Here is a 17,273-nt window from a genome sequence, read left to right on the forward strand (position 1 = left end):
CCCAAACCATCTTATTCAACTATACACCCACTTCCCAGATGGCCCCCTCCCATAGCTTCCCTCCCCCAATTAGAGCCCTTATACTCTGATATCCCTGCTACTGTCTGCTGTGTTGTCAGCACCCCCAGCCATTCCCCCCTACTTGTCCTTCTGGTGAATCTAGTCAGCCTATCTAGAGGTCTTTGTTTTAGGAGGGTCAGCTGTTCCTCATCTAGTGGTAATCCGTTGTCAATATTCCTTTGGATAAGATTGGGGTCTGCTGTTCAATTTCCCAGTTCTATGACAACTGAATACTGCTAGATGAGGAACTGCTGACCCTCCTAAAACCCAGCATAGAATTGGGAAATTGCTTTTAATTCTTATCAGAAGTGTGTTGGGTCTTGGCTCTGTTGCTCTCTTATCACCTCATGCTGTTCTTTATGGCCTTCCCACAGACTGCATACAGTGCTCCCAGGACTCTAATCTGAAAGGCATTATTAGCATTTTCTCTTCATGGAAATCGTGTGTGTGTGTGTGTGTGTGTGTGTGTGTGTGTACGTGTGTGTGTGTGCATGTGGAGGCCAGAGGTCAATGGTCAGTCACTCATCATCTTATTATTTTTAAAATTAAGAATATTTTTGATTTATTTTTTAATGTGTCTTTTTTTTTTTTAATGTGTTGCCTGCTTGTATATAGGTCTACCACGTGTGTGCAATGCCCTTGGAGGCCAGAAGAAAGTGTCAGATCTCCTGGAATTGAAGTTACAGACAGTTATTAGCTGCCATGTGGGTGCTGGGAACTAAACCCTAGTCCTCTGCAAGAGTAGCTTAACCACTGAGCCATCTCCAGTTCCCTTCTTATTTTTTTGAGATAGGACCGCCACTGAACCTAGAGTTCATTTATTAGGCTAGCCTGGCTGTCCAGTAAGCACCAGAGATCCACCTGTTTCCATCTCCCTGTCAGTTTTGAGGTTAAAGATGTGTGCCACCACACATGGCTTTTATATTAGTGCTGGGGATCCAAACATACAGGTCTTCATGCTTGCAAAGCAAGCACTTCACCTGCTGATAACTCTCCCCAGACCTTTGGAAATCTTCCAGGTAAAAGCTGGTTGATCTAGACTGATCTCTAAGGGCTTTCAAAATATTTTCTTTTACCTAAGGAGATTTTCTTAACCCTATTTTCAAATATATCATTTATAATTTCATTTTAGCAACTAAATATATATAATTAAATTTATCTTTTTATCTATCATCTATCTATCTATCTATCTATCTATCATATATTTATTATTCAATCAATCTGTATGTGCATATGTGCCTTGACACGTACGGAGGCCAGAAGAGAAACTGTAGGAGTCAGTTCTCTCCTTCTGGGGATCAAATTCAGGTCCTCAGATCATCAGGTGACAAATGCCCTTACCCACTGAGCCACCTTGCCAGCCCTATTTAGCAACTGTATTTTACTTATGAGTTACTTTTGGTACCTGCATACCAGGCAGGAGGCTATCAGTCTAACCCCTGTACCACAAACTTAAACAAAGCCCCCAAACAAAGAGAAATAAAGAAAAACAGTCTCCCCTCCCCCAAAGAAGCCCTTTTGTTGTGTAGCGTCTCACTCTCAACTTTCACATGCTTTCTGAAGCTATCTGTTACATTTCCTTTTTGAAAGCTTATTTGATCTTCCTACATAATATCTTTCTTCCTAGTTTTATTTAAGCATATTTTCTTTTTTCCACTTATTTATTCATTTTTTATGTGAGTGTATGTGTGTGGGTACTTTGTGCTTCAAGATACTTGTGGAGGTCAGAGGACAACTTGCCAGAGTTAGCTCTCTCCTTCTACCATGTAGGTCCCAGGGATTGAACTCAGGTTGTCAGACTTGGTGGCAAGTGCCTTTATGTGCTGAGTCATCTCATTGTCTCATTTGTTTACTGGTGATTTAAGATTTCAGTGTCCAGGGCTGAGTCTAGATGGTTAGGAGGGACTGGAATAATGACAGGAAAGACTTTGCTCTGGATTTGTCTTCTTTCAATATGGTATTTCCAGTTTTCTACCTAGTGAGGCTATTGTGGGGTAAGGTTCATGTACATACATGATGCCTGTGGACTTGGTAGGGTCACCCATAACCAAACTGTTCATTTCTCTGTTTCCAACATGGTGAGCTTTTGTCACCACTGCCCGCTCCCTCTGCATCCTGAGTACTCTGATTAAGTAGCCCCAGAAAACAAGGCTCTATCTCCATCTCCTGTCTAGACGGCCTCCCCTCACATCTCCTTGCACATCACCCTAAATCTTATTAGATTCCAGTTTGAGTTAACATTATGCATACACGTTCCTATCTTCCCCACCAGTCTTGGAAGAACCTGATTTCATTTACCGTTGGTCTCGGGACTGCCAGGCAGGGAGGAGGTGCGGGACAAGTGCTTGCTTAATTGGAATAAATTGAATCTCAGCCATGCAGACTGCTTTTCAATCCCAAAGTCTGGGCTGCAGCCTGGCTGTCTCTGTTCTTTCTCTCACTCACAGTGTTGAATACCCCCCCACCCGCCAACCCTGGGGTCACTTGTGAGTCTTGTGATAAAATGCAGAGCCATTCAGGTTGCCATCTTATCCTAAGAGAGTTGAAAACTTGTTTTAACAAAAATAAAAGGCAAGTGAAACACCTTTGGATGTTTTGATTGTACACGTCAATTAGAGAGTCTGGTGTGCCCAGGCAAAAGCACAACTCTTATCTCAAAGGGGATAAGAGAGAGTTTATTCTGGAGCCAGCTGTAAAAGATCCCACCACATGGATTCAGGTTACCCCGAATTTCATGTCCTGATATGGCAACAGTTTTGTGAAGTTTTTATGGTAACAGAACAGAGAAAGGCATGCATCAAGGCACTTTCCCAGTACATTGGTGGGACTATCAGGTAAGCAGATCACAACAAAGCTGTAGCTGTGCTACAGCCCCAGATGCTGTGTGATGACACGCTCAGTATTTTGGATGGTGAAAGCAAGGGCTTTATTTGTATATCCCAAATGATTTACCTAGTGGTTACAAAGATGTTAGGCCACATTACAGGGGTGGGCAATAAATGACTATTAAGGGGACTGAAGATAGTCTGATTTGACTCTGAACCTGCAACAGCTTCCAACCACTCTGTAACCACTGAAGCTAATTAGCCTTGCAGAATAGTGTAAAATTCAGTTCTTTCCAAGAATTTTTTTCACAGATGACACTTAGAGATTTCTGTTTTTAAATATCTGGTGGCTAGGTGAGAATTCCCTCAACTTTCGTATAGCATACATGTTGGTTTTTCTATAGATTTTATACTTTCTGGACCCAGAGGGCATCAGTTGTATTTTGATGGTTAAGGGAAGGAACAGAGTAAGCTCCATGTTGACTTGAGTTCTCAGTTCTGCCCAGGGCTGTTGTCAGCCCAGCCTGGGTAATGAGCTGTTTTTGTAAGTTTTTATTGTTAACTTGATACAACCTAGAGATACCGGGGAAGAGGGAGTCTCAACTGAGGGATTATTCAGATTAGATTGGCCCATGGCCACATCTGTGAGAGACTGTCTTTATTTTGATTTATGTAGGAAAGTCCAGCCCACTGTGGGTAGCATCATTCCTAGGCAGGTGGACCTGGACTGTATAAGAGAGCTAGCTAAGCATGAGCCAGTGAGCAAGGCAGTAAGCAGGACTCTTCCATGGTTTCTACTTCAGTTCCTGCTTGAGTTCCTGCCTTGATTTCCCTCAATGATGGATTGTACCTTGGAACTGCAAGCCAAATGAACATTTTTCTTCCCTAAGTTGCTTTAGATCAGTGTTTTATCACAGCAACAGAAAAATAACCTAGAACTAGCCTGATGCACATTTCTCTTGCAGATTCCAGAACTTGGATGTTAATCAGGGCTCACGGAGGGGCTGAAAATGTGGCTTAGTTGGTAGAGTGCTTGCATAGCATGTGTGAGGTTCTGGATCCAGTCCCTGACACTGCATGGACCAGGTGTGGTGCTACACACCCCTAATCTTAGCATTTGGGCGGTAGAGGCAGGAGGACCGGAAGTTTGAGGTCATCCTTGGATGTGTAGTGCATTCAAACTAGCCTGGAATACATGAGACCCTGTGTTGAAAGAAAAAGAAGTACCATGTCAAGAGCATATGGGTTTTCACTCTTTGGCTGGAGAAAAAGGGGTGGAGGCTGGGAAGACTGAGTCAAGTCACTCTCTCTGCTGGTATTGATCTTGACAGAGCAGCCTCACCCCAGCCTCTTCTGCCTCTGAGGCAAGGAGGAAGGTGGAAGAGGCAGAGAGCCAACTGGAGCCACTTTGGCCCTACAGAAGCTCACGTGTACTCTTTCCTACTTTTCAGAAATGACCCACCACACCTGAAGACTGCAGGTGCTGAAGACAGATTTGGTGAGCCCCACACTGGTACAACAGGGAACCCAGCCATAAAGCTTGGCGGTAAGTTGTCCTCTGTTCTTTCGGAAGCTCTGTCCCCCTCCTGTGTCATGCAGGGACTTTGTCTGGTCTTCATCATTTAGGAATCTATTCAAGATGAGTGTATCAAGTGTCACCTGTGTGTGCTCGTTAGTTTAGGGGGCTGGAGTGGAGACCACAGCAAATGTGGGCTGAGCTCTTGCATCCTGGGAGGTGGGCAGTGCGAAGTTCCGGAGGTTACTTTCTTGAGCTGTTTGGAGCTCACTAACCAGGGAGAGGAAGGCAGGGTCAGTTTGCTTAGGAACTCAGGCTCTAGCATAGGCTGTTGATTGGAAATCAAATTTTCTGTTTACTAAGATGACCCTAAACTCTGAGTGACATTGTAGGTCAGTGTGGCAGCAAGGAGGATTGGGAGGTTACTGTGAAGTCCTGAGGAGTGGTGCACAGTTGTGTGCCAGGTTGTTGGTGTGTGAAGGTCACTGGCCTCACGTGCCAACCATCTCAATGGGGCAGAGAGGACTGGGAAAGGGTGACAAGCATAATATCCAGATTGTCAACACAGGAGAGTGCTAGGGATGGTGTTCTTCAGACAGGAAGAATGCAAAGACTTAGGGGAGGTGCTCTCTCAAGGTCTGCACTGAAATCAGTTCTGTTTGTTTCCCAGGCGTCACCGAAGCCCATGCAGTGGTTAGGGACCAGACCCGTTGCTCAAGACAAGAGTGGTTCCTCTGGGTGCTGCTTGTCTGAGACTTTCTGTACAGAGAGAAGTGTGGCTTGAACACAAGGAAGTTAGCACTGTGATCCTGATATGGATTTAAGATGTAAATAACCAGCTGCTTCTGCTGCCACAGGCTGGGGCCCTGCAGGATGCCCAGGTACTAGCTGCTATAATTATTCCATTTGCATCTTGTTTGTGAAGCAGAAGGTGAGCCAACTGGACCTGCCTGTGTATAACATGGGGGTGGTGGTGACAGAATCAAGTGATTGTGAGTTTTAGACTCCAGGCAACATGATGGTGGGGGAGGTGATGATGATGGTGAGGATAGTGATGGTGATGATGGTGATCTTGGTGACAATTGTGAGGCTAGTGATGATGGTGATGTTGGTAATGTTGGTGATGATTGCATGGTGATAATGGTGATGATGATGATGGTGATGATGGTGATGATAGTGGTGATGGTGATGTGATGATGATGGTAGTAGTTATGATGGTGATGATGGTAGTGATAATGATAATGGTGGTGCTGAGGGTGGTGATGGTGATGGTGGTGGTGGTTATGATGGTGATGATGGTGATGATGGTGGTGATGGTAATGGTGATGATGGTGATGGTTATAATGGTGTTGTTGTTGGTGGTGGTTATGATGGTGATAGTTAGGAAAGGACCCAGACATTATATGTTCCATAGAGTTGAATTCATACCCAAACCCTGGTTTCATTTGCCCTGGAAGGAGGCAGAAAGAGTCTGCATGTGCCACTTTCAGCTATTTTGGATGTAGGATGTGCCCTTGTAACCATTTGCCTTCCATCATGATACAGCCACAGATTCTCTTTGAGCAAGTAGAGGAAAGTAGAAGAAGCACCTCATAGGGGGAGGTTCCTGGCAAACACTCTGAAACTTTAATGTTTGTAGTTATTCATGTAATGGCATCAACTTAACTCCTCAGTAGATATAATTTATATCAAGTGCTGTTTATTCTAAAAGAACGTGTCATTGAGAGCACAGTAGAGGAGGCATGGCTTAGCTGAGGGAGGTGTGTTATTATTTATGCTTGATTTTTTCAGGTGTGTTCATTATGCACAGTTTATGGGATACAGAAATTACTCTGTTCTCTTGGATCATAGAAGATTATTTTGAGGGCTTATTATATTTTAATGTTTAAATGTTTCAAATTTTGTTTGTTATGAGACTGGGAACTACAGACAGGGCTGATACACAGGTGTGGATTTTTCCTATATTTGGAATGGGCTAGTCTTTTTCTTTTTGGTGATAGATTGCTGGTGACTTGGAAATGTACATACACCATTAAGTATGCATCTAAATTTAGCTTTTGCTCTTAGTTTGGAATGGTGCAAAACATTTGAATTACTTAACCATGAAGGGCAATCGAGGAGAAGACAGATTATCCCAGCTTTTAAAGACAGGGGGCTTACCTGGTGACCCTGAGGGGTTACACATTTTATGGGAGCAGGAGGCTCCCGCACTGTCTCAGTTGGAGGATGTTAGACCCCAGTTCCATGATCACCAGGCTTTAAACTCACTCAGGGAAGCATATTATAATAAGCCTGTGAAGATTGTTATTATCCATACTGTATACATTCCTTCAAACAGAGCCCAGTGGGTAAAAATTTTTAAATGTTTATTCACAAGCCTGAGTTAGATATTCTGTGTCATTCACAATACTTACACAGAGGTTGTGATGTGTGTTGCATGTATAGCTTTAAATAATTTACCCTGTCTTATTTCAAAGGCAACAGATGCTCACTGAATAAAGAAGTCACATTTTACGGAGGCATAGAAAAAAAAAAACTTTATAATGCTCCTGGTATCTTGTTCAATGCTAATCCCCACTGACAACTACTATTAGTGTTTGGTATCTCTTTTTAGGGGTTGCAGCCCCACAGGCATGAATATATACACAGCGCAATTGATTAGTTATGAAATGAGTGATCTGTGCTTGTGTGGGAGTATACACTGTCTAACACTGATGGTGCACATTGCAGGTGCTGGGCAAATATTTATTGAGACAGGGATCTCTTATGTAGCAGGAAATGGCTCCCCAAGGCCTGGGAACCTTGCTGCATACCATCTGTTCTTTCATCCTGCTAGATAAGCTGTGTCTCCCTGATTTGGTAGGCAACCATTATTTGCTTACTTGTCATGAGCTCTGTAAGCAGAGATTACATACAAGTAGTGAGGTGAGAAAGAGAGAGTGAAAGAGAGAGAGAGAGAGAGAAAGAGAGAAGGAGACAGAGGAGAGAGATATTTCATTTCTTCTGCTTTTCTGGAGAATATTGGGACCTTCATCTTTGTAAAGCCACTGCCTAAATCTATCTACCAACTCAACATTTTCTGGAATGTTCTGCGGGTAACAAAAAAGAAAAGGACAATAAACAAAACCAACTATTGTATTTATGGAGAGAAAGTACCCCTTATTCATGGGGATGTGTTCAAGACCCCCAGGAGATGCTTGAGGTCACAGGGACCCCCTCCTCCATACCCTGTTTGTTCTATGCTGACTGCCTATGACAAAGCTTAACTTACAAACAGGATCAGGAGCTTGGGTGCAGCTCGGTAGTGGGTGTTTGATGCATGTTAGGCTCTGAATTTGATCCCCAGCAGCATCAAACGTCTCATTAATAAGACATAGAGAGATAGTAACAACTAAAGATGAAATGGGACAGCTCTAACAACATACTGCAGTGGAAGTTATTTAAAACTTACCATTTCTGGAATTTTCCCTTTAATATTTTGTGATGTGGTTGATGTGGAAAAGAAGCATAGTAGTAGAATTGGTTATTAGAAAGAAATCCTGATTTTAGGAGGTGGAAGCAGGAGGATCAGGAGTTCAAGGCCATGCTCATCTACATCCTCATTTAGGAGTCTGAGACCAGTCAGGGCTACATGAGGCCTGCCTCAAAAGGCCAAAAGGGTTGAGGGGGAGCTATTTAAAATCTTAACTTGCATGTTGGCCAGTGTTGCATATGAAGTTTCCTCTTTCCATATGTTTGAGTTTACAAAGCTGCTCATTAAAAGAAAGCCAGTTAACGGTGATAGCCATGCCTGGGAAGTGGAGTTCTGTTCCCTCCCCCTCCAGAGACAGATCCTGTGAGGCCTCCTGCAGCCCAGCACTTTGTGGCCACTTCCCAAGGCCCAGGACCAGTCCGGGACTGAGCCACAGCATCGCTGCCTTTTGAGGTCTAGGGGCCCATTTGGCGGGAGCCCCAGGTCTTCTGGTCTGATCCTAATGTTGTTTGGGCGGAAATGTCTGGTTTAAGTAGCTCATTATGTCATTATTCTTCCTGGTAATGCAGTTATTCATGTCATATTTGATTTTGTTTACTTCTTTTTCTTAAGTAGGTAAGGTGAAATGGATCATTGTGCTCATATCAGAGACAGCGTTGGTCACAGGCAGACGAGTAGTTCGTGACTTCCTGGGCCTGTCAGGAAATGCTGCGCAGGCCTGGGGTAGGATAGTCCTGTGTTTGCCTCCAAAAGAGAGAGTGAAAGAAGGAGGGAGACAAGCAGAGAAGAGAATGTGTTTGGAGGTGTGGTGGTCAGGACTCTGAAACTGGCAGAACACCACAGCAAAAGGTCTTTTGGGTATTTTGAGATAAGATCTCATGTAACCCAGGTTAGCCTTGAATTCACTATGTAGCGAAGGCTAGTATTGAACTCCTGATACTCCTGCTTCCACTGCCCAAGTGCTGAGGTTATAGATGTGTTTCATCACATCTTGTTTTATATGGTGATGGATTTGAATCCAGGGTTTTGTGTATTTTCTTGCTGTGCAAGCTCTATGATTCCTGAAGCCCATCTCCAGCCCCTAAAGGTCCCGATGGCCTGTGTTTCCCATGTGTTCCTGGTGGTGCAGATCTGGCCCACACACAGTTCATTTGTTCCTGGCAGTGCAGATCTGGCCCACAGTTCACTTGCTTCTTTTGTTATGAATAGAGAAATGAGGCTGCTGATGGGACTGCACACTCAGACCAGAGCTGCCACATCCTGAGACATCAGTGGTGTCAGGGGCCTCAACTGGCAGGTGGCAGAAAACCATCTTAAAGTTAGTCTCTAAAGCAGCAATGGGTAGGGAGGGTTAAATGACTGCTTTAACTGAACTGAGAGTCCTCTGGTTCAGGAATGACTTTATCCAGAAGCTCAAAGAATGTCTTGGGACATTCTTGTCCTCTAGGCTGGCTTTGGTTATTAAAATCCCTTCATCAGACACTTTGCATCCAGGCCTGGCACATTTCCAGTCTGTTGACAGGCAGGAGAAAGGCATTGTCATTGTGTGGGCTCCACACTTGTCCTTCAGGGTAAGGGGTCCATGGAAGCCCCCAACCTTAGCAGCCATCTTCCAGAGGACCTGTCTTTTAGGTCCCTGCAGAAGCTCAAGGGAGTCAGGGTGTGTGAGACCATTGTCCAAGCCAGAGAAACTGTGCCTGTGTGTGCACATGTGCATATGGGCATGCATGCATGTGTACATGTGTTTGCATGCATACATGTGTGTGCCTATGTGTGTGTCTGTGTGGGCATGCATGTGCCATGATGCACATGTGAAGGTCAGAGTACAACCTGTGGGAGTCTGTTGTCTCCGCCTATAGCACCGGTCCTGGGCATGGTTGTCAGGCTTGGCAGCAAGTGCCTGTTCCTGCTGAGTCATTTCCCTAGCTCCTGGCTGTCTATCTTATGAAGGGAACTTATTGAAGAATCCATAAGAAGGGAGAGGCCCAGAGCTCTAGGGGTCTCGAGAGCCATATCTGCTTGGGACCCTTGGAGTGACCTTGAGGAATGGACTAGCTCACCACTGTTTCTGTCTTTGGGTTTTCCTCAAGGCCCAAGTTCAAAGGCTGCTCCTTTTATAAACCTGACTCAATTGAGGTATCCATCCTGGGCTGGAGGAGGGCATCTGGATGGTACCCCCCCACACACACCAGACCATACACAAGCCATGGGCCACAGCTCTGAAACGGTCCCATGGATCCAGGAGCTGTGTGCTCTGTATAGGACCACATCAGAAAGCAGGTACAAAGTAGACAGCACAGCCATGGCTGTGTGCTGTCCAGAGGCTGTGGGGAGGAGTTCTATTGTTTTATCTTTCCCCTAGCAAGAGCACTAAGACAGTGTGTTCCTAAGGGGCCATCTCTTTATGGACTCCATCCAGTCTTCTGGCCTTTGTTTTTGACCTGTTCTCCCTCAAGCCTCACCCCATCACCATTAGTCACTAGGCAGCAGAGGCATGGTAACTGAGCTTATCAACGCAGAGCACTTTACATAGAGAAGAGTGCTGGGCCAAGAAAGGAGCTGAGACGGGAACACCACCCCAGGTACAGCTTAATTTTTAACCTGGGTAATGGAACATTATGGTTTGCATGACTGGGAGCCTCTTCATGCTAACCTGTCACTATGGGAAGAGCAGAAAGAGCTGGTGGTGTACACTTCCTATTTCCCATGCACGAAACCCAGGCCACTTAATGTACGACCCTGGATCTGTCAAATTGAGACTGATCCTAGCCCCCAGTGTGTTGTGTGGGCTCTGGAGACCAGGAATTTCAGATCTCCAACACTCCTTGACTTGGAAGAGCTGACTTTCGAGGGCGAAGGGGCCCCAAGACAAGCTCGGCAAAAGGAGAATGCTCCAGGTCCAAAGGAGACGATGGGACAAAAGCCAGGAGCTCTGGCCATTTGTTTTGCAGCAAGTGTCTTTGTGGCACTCAGCCTCATGAAGTTGTAGTTACACCTTTTCCCCTCGGTGGTCTATGTGACTCACCATCTTGGGTGGTCCTCCAGACCCTGCCTTGTTCACTTCTGTCTCCAGAGTTTGAGAGAGGCTCTGGAACATGGCAGGTGACTATGCTTATGGACAGGTGAGCGTGTGAATAAAGGAATGAGTAAGATTGACATATTGAGAAAACATTCTTTTTCAGTTTTGTCTTTTTGGTGCCATAATGTGAAGATGGCTCAGGACAAGTTTTGTGTGTGTGTGTGTGTGTGTGTGTGTGTGTGTGTGTGTGTGTAACAGAAACTTAAAGCAGGGCAGATGCTAGCTTTTAGATGCTTTTAAGAGGATGACCATCTCTGTTGAAAGTCTGGGTAGAAAGCCCTCTCTTCTCTCTCCTTCCCTTCCTCCCTTCTCATCCCTCCTCTCCTCATCTCTTCCCTTCCTCTTTCTCTCAATCTTTCCTCCTCCCTCCCCCTCCCCTTCCTTCCTTCCTTCCTCCCTTCCTTCCTTCCTTCCTTCCTTCCTTCCTTCCTTCCTCCCTCCCTCCTTTCTTCCCTCCCTCCTCCCTGTTCATTCTTTCCTTCTCTTCCTCCCCCCTCCCTTCCTCCTTACCTCTTCCTCCCTCTCTTCTCCCTTCTCCCTCCCTGCATTCTCCTTCATCCCCTCCCCCCTCCTTCCCTCCTAAATACCTGTGGCCCAGATGTATTGGCTATCTCATTGTACAGAGGGCACAGTTAAACCGAATCTCTCCATTCTCATCAAGTGCAAAGTCTTCTATTTGTCTGTGTGGCTGGAATGTTGACTTGAGGTGTATTTTGTTTTGTTTGTTTTGTTTTTTTTAATGACAAAAACTGGTGTTTCCATCTCAACACTTGTAAAGAGTGGTTTTCCTGAACATCCCTTCAGGAGCGCCCTCGGACCTTTAGGACACTGCTCTAGGGCAGCCAGCAGTGTGAACAAGTTCTAGGCTCTGGGAGTAGATGACACCAAATAGAAAGGAGGGGAGGCTGCCACTGAGGGTTGGAGTGTAAGGTTTGGAGTTCAAGGGGGACACTGAGGAAGACTGTCCTTTTGAGTAAGAGAGCAGCACAGGGGTTCTGAGAGAGTGCAGGCCCACGAGGCAGAGTAGGGTTCCTTCTTATAGGTCTCAGAGGAACGGCGGCGAGGTTCTATGCTGCAGGGTCAATGAGCAGTCCACAACACCCAGCAGTTAGGCTGTCTGATTCCTGGGCAGCAGGGGGAGGAGGCCCTGTGTTCCGGGGAAGGAATGTGAAATTCAGAGGATGTGGGATTAGTGAGGAGACACATTTAACTTAGTTCCCATTATGCTGGTGGCTCCTGAGGTCTATAAACTTCCTTGGGGATGTGGAATGGAGCCTGCCTTTCTCCCAGGATGGGGAACTTGGAGATCTGTTAGGGGGTTAGAGAGTCACAGACAGCTCTCTGCGGGGGATAGGGGGCATTTGCCATTTTCTAAACAGCAGCAGTGAGAAAGAGGCTGCAGGTGAATGTGGACCCAACTCTAACAGGAGGAAAGCCTGTAACATTGACCTTATCCCCTGGGCTGCAGCCCTCTGCCTCTGGAGGAGCACGGCTTTCATTCATTATTTAAAAAGGGTAATTAAAGTGTGTGAGCTGTAGCCTGTTCCTGGAAGGATTTTGTTAATAGCATTCAACAGGAGGGGGTGGACTCTTTGCTCCTGCTCTGAAATGCAGCAGGGTGTCCTCAGAGCTTGTAGCTCCCAGTCTCAGCCCCAGGGCCATATGTCCTGGGAAAAGACCTGAGGTTCCATGCGGGAAATTGGTAACTCTTCTTCCAGTGAGGAGAGAGCAGCAATGAGGGGTGAAGGTAGGACAAGGCCAGGCAACACTGAGAGATCCTTGGCCAGTCCTGGTCCCGCCCCCTCTCTTGCCAGGCCCTATAGGGAGGTAGGGGCTGGAAAGTCCCTTAACCTCTGTTTGTCCTGGCCAAGTTTCCCTAGAACAGCACAGATGGATACTTAGTGGATGTCTGTAGCTTGTTTGGCTGGCTTTTTCCATGCCTCAGTTTCCCTAGCTGGGAAGCAGACTTAATAGCACAGTCTCCTGGGTAGGTTTGAGAATAAGAGTGAATACCTGAGCATCTGAGGACTGTGGCTGAATTTGTTGCTCACGCAATTCAGCTCTGGCCTGAGCCTGGAGCCCTGTGGTAACAGCCAGGTCCCCAGGGAACTCACCCCAAGCACCACTATTGAGGGCTGGGCTTCCCAAGGGACTGTGGGGGACCATACAGGGAGTGCTGTTGATGACATGTGCCCAGAGGCGCTGACATCCTGCCTGTTCCTTCCACATGCAGCTGTGTTTTGGATTGATGAATGAGTGTAAGAGAGAAAGACAGAGGGAAGGCAAGGCTGCATGCAGGCATATCACCTGTGGGGGCTTTGCTAGAGTGGTGTGACTGTGGTAATGAGGATGGGGAGAGGTACAGGCTGGGAAGGAGAGTATTCTCCCAAAGGCTTCTCTGCCTTGCTAGTATAGAAAACAGGCTGGTAATCAGAGCAAACAGTAAGGTGTTGTTCATTTAAAAACTGCTCTTGAGGTACTGGGAAAGGGGCCTGCCCATGATGCTGGCTGCCAGGTGCTGAGATCTCATTTATTTTATTTTATTTTTTCTTATTTGATTTATTTATTTATTTATTTTTATGGGGCTTTTGGCTACTCTAACATTCCCCCCTCTGAAGAGGTAACCCTAAAATCTTTTAAGGACTAGATATAAGCTCCCAAATACTTTTGACATTTTTGGCCTTTGAAACGGAGTATGTTGCTAAGCTGCCCAAGGACATTGTGATTTTTAGCCAAGAAACTGGCTACTTTTCTTTGGGGTCTTTTTACCCTAACTGCCTAGCCAATTCCTACCTCCTGTTCTTATCACGCCATCCTCTGAAGGGGTTACCCAAATTCCCAATAGGGAATAGGGAAGCAGACCGCTCCGTCTTCTTCCATGCTGAACAGGGACACAGGGTGAGGCAATTGGAGTACCCCTTCAGTGGGTCTATCTAAAAGATTCCTAAATTGCATAACTCTTATCTCTAGGGGGAAAGAAAGTCCTTGAATCATGAATAGGAGATGTGAAAGAGAAGTAAAGGCAAGAGTAATTAGCATCACAAGTTCTAGACAGGGAATTAGAAAAAAGTCAGAACAGGGCAATTTTCAAATGTTCATATGAGAGTCCATTGGAATTTCTTGACGAGGGCTTTCAAAAGCATCCCTCTATTGTGTTCCTCCTCATTTTTCTTTAGTCTTCCAAGGCTGAACCCTAGAGTGATGGATTCAGGATTTGCTTTCAGATATTTTGATAGCTGTTGGACTGGTTAGAATCAGTGTCAGTTTCATTAATGAGAACTGAGAGATTCATTTGTGTTCTCTTCTTTACCCCTGTTCTATGTTCCTTGAGCCTCAGTTGCAGAGGTTGCATTATAGATGTGTCACTCAGGCCTGGGCAATTCGTGGACAGTGTCTGTGTGTGACCAGTTCTGGTACTTAGCAATAGTCTCCATCTGGAGCTTCTTTGATGAGTGGCCTTAGAGAAAGCCCCAAGACCATCACAACCCTAGACAAACGTAATTTCTTACTATGTGAGAAATATGTGTCCTATGTTTACAGACAAACACCCCAGTCACTGGTCTTTTCATCTTGTACCACCAGTTCCACCCCACAGGTAATGATGCGCACAGATCGCTTTGCTTTGTGCACTGTCTATAGAAGCCAGTACTTCTCCCAAAGGTCCATAAACTCCTGGGGTTCTCTGAGACCATTTATATGGTCCATAAAGTCACAACTGTCTTCATAACAATATTGAGATTTCCGTTGACATTTGCAGGAAGAAATGATGCATCAACTGCTGGTGGCTCAGCACAAATTAAGGTAGATCCATCCTAAGGGGCAGGCGCCAAGTTTCTCACAGTTGTCACAGTGGGAAGACGCGCCAGGCTCACTTAGGAGGTCTGGCAGGGGCAGAATGCATTATTCGTTTTGTTAACTTTCAGCCTTTGGGAACTTGTCTTCTGTGATGTTCCATTTGATGAACTGTGAAGTAGATAAAAAGCATTCTTGGTCCTTACCAGAGCAGGGTGTCTGTCTCCAGGAACACCGCTTCATTCTTTACACTGTTCTACTTACAAACCAGGCAGGCCAACTTTTTCATTAAACATTATGTTATATGAGGGACTAACTGAAAAACTTTAACTAATTTGATTTGAGTGTTCATAGTTTGTCAAAAAGCAAACAAACAAGAAAACAAAACAAATAAAAATGAAGGAAGTGACCCTGCCACACACAGGTACTATCTGGGAATCCCTTTGTGCACCCTGGCCATCAATTCAAAAGATGGTATCACTTGTCTGGCATTGTTGCTTGTTATGTAGCCTTTAGCTATACATATGGACTCTTATGAAATTATGTTGGCCCATTTAATCTTTGGTTATACTTTCCCTTTGGGTATTTAAGGCCATATAGTTGGTCCAGATAAAACTGATTTATTTTTACTCTTAAGGTCGTTTGAGGATCTGTTCCTCAGGGGTTACATGGGCTTGGGAGGAGCCCCTGGCTCCTTTCTTTTACCAGTTCCACCTATGTGAAGATAAGTCAAAGGTCCTACTCGACCGTGGTTGGCTTCGCCTGGAAGCATGGAGGAAGTGATTCCTCTGTGTTGACCCTCCTCTTTATAGACTGGACACTGGTTCAAGTCCATCTGGTGGGGTCTCCTTGGCCTCCTTGATCAAGAGGACAGGTGACCCACCACTATTATAGGACACTTTGAGAGATGCTCATAGTCCCCTGGAACGAGTCGACCTAGGAGAGCAAGGAGCAAAAAGTGTCCTTTATGTCCCTCTGACCAAATTATTATAGACCTCAAAGTATGTCCATTAAAACCCAAGAAGTTTAGTTCCACCAGTCTGGTATTTTTAATTACTGTGTGTCATATAGATAAATCTTGGGCAAGATCAGTTGTTCTCAGATAAGCCTTACCTAGGCATATATTTCTTGATCTGCTATGTATAATTTGTCAGTAGGTTGTAGGAGGAATATGGTTCTCTCTGGTTTTCAAAACTAGCTAGGCATTGTTTATCTCTCACATTGTCTCACCCCTCCATCATGGTTTTCCCACTTAAGGTGCCCCCATTTCCCCCCTTTCTCCCTTACTAATAACCTTTTCCTATGGTCCTATATCTCTTGAGCTCCTTCTTTCCCTTTATCCCCTAGGTTTCTCGTATACCCTTCCCTCCCCCCTCCCTTGAACTAACCCAACTTTCATCCATATCTCCCTTATTAAGGCCTGTTTCCTACTGTTCTTCTCTTTCAGTTTCTTTCTTTTCCTTTACCTCCGTTTCCTTTCCATTATCCTGGTTCCTGTAGTCATGTCTGGTTACATACTTATTAATCAGAGTCTGGTTCTAGGATCCATATGTGAGGGAGAACATATGTCATTTTTTTTTTCTGAGTCGGTGTTACTTCACAGTGTAACAGTTTTCTAGTTCTATCCATTTACCTGCAGATGTCATGATTTCATCTTTCTTTACTGCTGAGTAAAACTCCGTCATATAAATGAACCACATTTTCATTATCCACTCATCAATTGAGGCACACTTAGGTTGCTTCCATCTCTTAGCTATTGTGAAAAGAGCAGCAACAAAAGTGGATGTACAAGTGTCTCTGCAGTAGGATGAGTTCTTTGGGTATATGCCAAAGAGTGGTATAACTGGGTCAGATGGTAGGTTCATTTGTAGTTTTTTAAAGAGTTTTCCACATTGCTTTCCATAGAGGTTGAATAAGCTTGCAGGCCTACCAGCAGTGGATGAGTGTTCCCATTTCCCCACATCTTCTCCAACATTTGGTACCATTTGTTTTCTTGATCTTAGCCAGTCTGACTGGGGTAAGGTGAAATCTTAAAATGGTTTTAATTTGCATTTCCCTGATTATTAGTGATGTTGAACATCTTTTAAGATGTTTCATAGCCATCTTTACTTCTTCTTTTGAAAACTTTCTGTTCAGCTCCTTAGCCCATCTTTCAATTGGGTTGCTTCTTGTCTTGGTTCTCTGTTTTTTAAGTTCGTTATATATTCTGGTAATTAAACCTCTATCAGATGGGTCGTTGGTGAAGATTTTCTCCCATTCTGTGGGTTTTCTGTTTGTTTCCTTGGTTGTCTCCTTTGATGGACAGAAGCTTTTTAGTTTAATGAGGTCCCATTCATTAATTTTTGCCCTTGTTTCCTGAGCAATTGTTGTCCGGTTTAGAAAAATCCTTTCCTACGCCTATATCTTGTAGGTTTTTCCCAATGTTTTCTTCTAACACTTTCAGAGTTTCAGGCTTTACATTGAACCTTTGAGCCATTTGGAATTGACTTTTGTGCAAGGTGAAAGATAGGGGTTTAGTTTCATTCTTCT

General features: G+C 44.9%; 1 protein-coding gene across 12 annotated transcripts in view; it reads left to right on the plus strand.

The window, feature by feature from the left end:
• Rimbp2 (RIMS binding protein 2) overlaps positions 1–17,273 on the plus strand; it is a 217,012-nt gene that overhangs the window by 59,905 nt on the left and 139,834 nt on the right. For 11 of the 12 annotated variants that reach the window (XM_029556461.1, XM_008853769.2, XM_008853779.2 and 8 more), the window contains exon 2: positions 4,337–4,431. The gene's annotated coding sequence lies outside the window, so the exon portion shown is untranslated. Of the gene's footprint in view, positions 1–4,336; positions 4,432–5,071; positions 5,283–17,273 lie in introns of all 12 variants that reach the window. The other variant, XM_008853770.2, reaches the window with a different exon arrangement.

Source organism: Nannospalax galili, unplaced genomic scaffold (assembly GCF_000622305.1).
Source record: "Nannospalax galili isolate Female #2095 unplaced genomic scaffold, S.galili_v1.0 scaffold566, whole genome shotgun sequence".
Classification (NCBI taxonomy): domain Eukaryota; kingdom Metazoa; phylum Chordata; class Mammalia; order Rodentia; family Spalacidae; genus Nannospalax; species Nannospalax galili.